Raw genomic sequence first — 4,275 nt, forward strand, 5'->3', positions numbered from 1 at the left:
CCTTTTGATGCACAATCCAAGATCACCACATAGCACAAGTGCTATAGCTACAAGTCCTCCCCCTCCCCTTCACCTCTGGACCCAGCTCACGAACAGGCTTGAGATGTTAGTTTTGTGCTGCTTATGGTGCTTCCTTGGCCCACTGTGGCTCACTCATGTTCCTTATATGGATCCAAAGCACTATTCGGGGGATACAATTGGGCCTGTAGGTTCTGGCAAACCCCAGCTCCTGTGGAACATGTAATGGAAATATTGCAGAGCCTTCTGTCCGTAATGAAGAGATTATGAAAGACTGACCTCCCATGGTGTCACAGAGTGCCCCGCAGGGGAGATGCTTGCTTGGAACCACTCTGGCCTTTTCTGGTCTCAGAAGAGAGACTTCCCTGAAGCCAGCCCAGGCTTGGCTTCTGGAGCACAGAAGGACCCCATCCCCTTCCTACTCTGAGACCTTGCCTTTCAGTCTCTCATCCTCCCTGGTACTCTGTGGCCCTGACGCAAGGAGTGAGCTGAGCATCCAGTTCTGCTCCTGAGAGTGACTTTACATCCTGCTGGGGACACCCAGTGCAACCCAAAGTTTCAAGACAATGTAGACAGTCTCTTCAGTAAAGGCATTTATTGGGGCAAAGGCCATTCAGCCAGAAGTTCTCTGTCACCCCCACCATGGGTTAAGCAGTCCCTCTGTCCCCAGTCCAGCCTTAAGCACCCCCAAAGGTACTTGGCTGTTCAGTTTTTTTCAGGGCTTGAGACCTCAAAGTGCCTAGTTACTCTTTTCTGACTCTTCCCCAAGCAGGGAACAACTTGTTCGTTCACACTCTTCACTCCCCACTGTTGTGTTTTTTCTGTCCCTCTTCTTGATGCTTCTCTCTGGTGTTGCTGACATATCAACAAAGCTATTTAAGTTTGTAGAAGAATGTATCTTTTGTCACTAAACAGTAGGGGTGTGTGAAGCAGACCCTATTCAATTCGGATTTGGCCCAGATCAGGGACAGTGATTCAATTTGTTAATTCAGATCACTGTCCCTGATTCGAGTTGGCTGAATCTGAAGATTCAATGCTGATTTGGAGAATCAGCAATTTGGATATAGACACAGCTTTAAAAGTTTTTTCTACATACGTCGAGGTACCAGCATGGCTTGTGAACGCTGTGATGCTGGGGCGCATGGAGCATCCCACAGGAGTGGTGGGGGGGCTCCACATGCTTGGTGGCAAACCCTGCCAAACACTGCCAGATCTGCCAAGTCACCACTGGATTTGAGCCACCAGTTGAAACCGAAAACCTCCTAGCAAGCCTTATAACTAAGCTAGGCCAAGTATCCAGCTGGTAAAGCAACCAACCAAATTCTCTGTGATTTCTGTTTTTTTCTTGCAAGCATTTCAAGTAGTATTGTCCATTCAAGTAGTATTGTGCTCTTTCTGCTGGGATGATGGGGAAAGCAAATCTCTGGTTGGATTTCTGTGGACCATTACCATGAAAATAATTGGTTAACCTTTCTTTTTTGCACTCAAGACATTTTTTCTGATAAGCAACAGATCATTGATCCTCTTTTGGACAGCATGATCTTCTTCCCGGTGTTGGATTTTAGGGTTTCATCCCCTCTCGTTTCTAAACACTATTCCAGGCTATAAATTAAAGATGAAGAAAACATGAGTGTCACAGAAAGAGAGACAGTCACAGAAAAAGACAGTTTGGTTAAAGGAAAAGCAGTAAATGAATGTATGAGAGAAGAAGGGTCTCACTGCAAAAAGAAAACATTGCATACACTATACTATTTAAATTGATTTTTTTCTTTTTTAAAGATATGTTACATATTCACTCACATAATGTATGAACATCACTTCTTCATTTTGATTTACATGAAACTTGTTTGAGAACCCATTGAAGTTGATGAAAAGCCTTCCATTGACTTCAGTCTGCTCTTAGAAGGGCCTGTATTTCTTTGACAAAACAGACAATTTGGAAATACAATGCCTCATGAGTTCTAGTCCTCGTTCTGTGCCTCACTTGTGTGTAGTTTTGGACAAACAGACATAATAGGGTTTATTTCCTCTACTTGAAAAATGTGGATATTTATTTACCTACTTCATGGGGATGAAGCTGATGAATTGGTGTTTGTTCAGTACAAAGAAGACAGAGAGTACCTTAAGGTTTAATTATTATTGAAAATACTTACTGTGTTCTCCAAGCCACTGTATTGCAGATGTTGTCATAACTTTCCACCAGTTAAGAAGTGCTTGGGGTAGCTGTCATTTTTTGTTGCAGGATGGAAATGATAGAGTACAGGGATCATGGTTGCTCCTGATGAAGAACTGTAGGAAGATCAGAACAGCAAGATGAATGGTTTTTAGAACAGATCTACCTTTTTTTTCATAAAGTGTCTTAAACTTTCTGGGTTGGGGTGCCAGTTCCTTGGATCCCACCTTTTTTATCAGGAGATGCAAGCAAGTTAGAAAAACACTAGTAGCCCTGACCCTAACTGAGGTGTCTAGGCCCTACCAGAATGAAAACATGAAAGAATTGTAACACTGCAGTTGTGACAACACAGACAGGAATGGTCTGGCTCTGCATGGCCCATGAATATGGCACCAGGCAGAGAGTCAAGAGAGCTCATTTTTATTCCTGGCTCTGGTATTGATTCACTTATTTGGCAGATTACTTCACCTTCCTTCGTTTCAGATTCTCCACTCAAAGTGAGAGGAGTAATAGTGAACTGCCTTTGTAAAATGTTCTGAAGTCTAAATTAAACAGCACCATACGCAAGTGCTTTTATTACCTATTATTTTTATTCCAAAACTTTTCCCACACATAGAACAGAGTGAAATACTCACACACCCAATGAAACACAAAATTAGAAGCTTACCACCACCAAAGCAAAAATGCTCACTGGCTGCAGTAAATTTGAGGGCAGGGCAGTATTCACTTCAGCAGCAACTTCTGAAAAATAACACATTCTTTGGTTCAAGTTCTATTTCTTAATCTACCTCCCCCAACCCTTCCACTCCTGCCCTAAATTTTCCCATGAAACAGAACAGAAAGTCTAGAATGTAAAAAAACCAATCATTCATGCGACTCGCCAGCTTTTATCTCTTGACACTTCTCCGCAGCCTGAAGGGAGAATGGCATGTGTCAGTCACAGTCCAAACTCATTGTTCACATCTTGGAGCAGTGTGATCTTTTGTTTGTAGGCAATTTGAGACTGGGTTTCATTCTTTGCTTTTAGAGGACATTAAATAAAGATTTTGTAGAAATACAAAGCATAAGCAAGTGCATACTGGCTTTAACAGTGGGAATTGAGGAGGTTCATATGGAGAAGGATATTTTCCTATAAGAAAAATATAGTTCCCAAAGAGAGGCTTTAAAATTTTTTTTAAATGCCTCTCTTTTGCTACTTGAACTGTAGAGTTTGGATAAAGCCAAATGAATCCAAATTTTGGCTTGACAAATCTATAGCCTGACCCACTAATGGAGGAAAAGTAAGAGACCCTGGCTATGCCCATTTTAGTTCTCAGATGCAGCTGAAACACTCTTCTCACACCCACAGCAATCTGTTACTCTTGTATTCATTAATAATACGAGTGGGAAAAGACAGAGAAAGAAAGAGAGATGGAAAGGTATTATGCTTGCTCCACTTGAAGTACTAAAGACTTGGGGCTACTCATCCTGAGTTGTATCGTGCTCCAGGTAGAGAACAGATAGAATGTGTGTATTATATCGTAGAGTTTTTCCTGTAGCATTTGATTCACCCTCTGACCAGAGGAGTGCTGGGGAAGTGGGAGGGGGGAAGATACTTACCCTCCTGAAAAGTAACCTGCAGATACCACCAGCTATACTGATATCCCCCGAGTAGTCATTAAACTCCACCAGTTCTGTGGTGACCTGGGAATGACAAGGGATGCCATGTTGTAGGGCCAGACCTTTGGTGCTACTGTTTGTATTCCCAGTGCCCAGGCAGGATAACCTGTAGGAATCAATGTTCAGAGACACCATCAGTTTCTGCCTTTGTTTTACTAGAGCTTTATCTCATTGTGAATCACAAGTAGTCTGGTTCACATGCCCTAGGCCAGACACCAATGACTACCCTGGGCATACAGGTATTTCTGTCCAGGCTTCCCAGCACTGGTGAGGCCTGGAGCATCTCTCTCTCTCTGGCATTAGGCCTACACCCCTTAACACCTGCCCAGCCACACATGGACAGAGTATGCATAGAGGCATTTATGAGAGATTGAAGAAATGTCAGCTGAATTCATTTAGGCTGAATTCCTTTTCCTCTAACAGTT

General features: G+C 42.8%; 1 long non-coding RNA gene across 1 annotated transcript; it reads right to left on the minus strand.

Moving 5' to 3' along the window:
* Positions 1 to 644: 644 nt before the first annotated feature.
* LOC109282870 (uncharacterized) lies at positions 645 to 3,952 on the minus strand. The gene is made up of 4 exons (XR_009461765.1): positions 3,791 to 3,952; positions 2,859 to 2,932; positions 2,172 to 2,307; positions 645 to 1,620 (listed from the first exon to the last, which is right to left on the minus strand). It is a non-coding gene; the product is annotated as an uncharacterized LOC109282870 (long non-coding RNA).
* Positions 3,953 to 4,275: the final 323 nt, after the last annotated feature.

This window comes from Alligator mississippiensis, chromosome 1 (genome assembly GCF_030867095.1).
Source record: "Alligator mississippiensis isolate rAllMis1 chromosome 1, rAllMis1, whole genome shotgun sequence".
In the NCBI taxonomy this organism is placed as follows: Eukaryota; Metazoa; Chordata; order Crocodylia; family Alligatoridae; genus Alligator; species Alligator mississippiensis.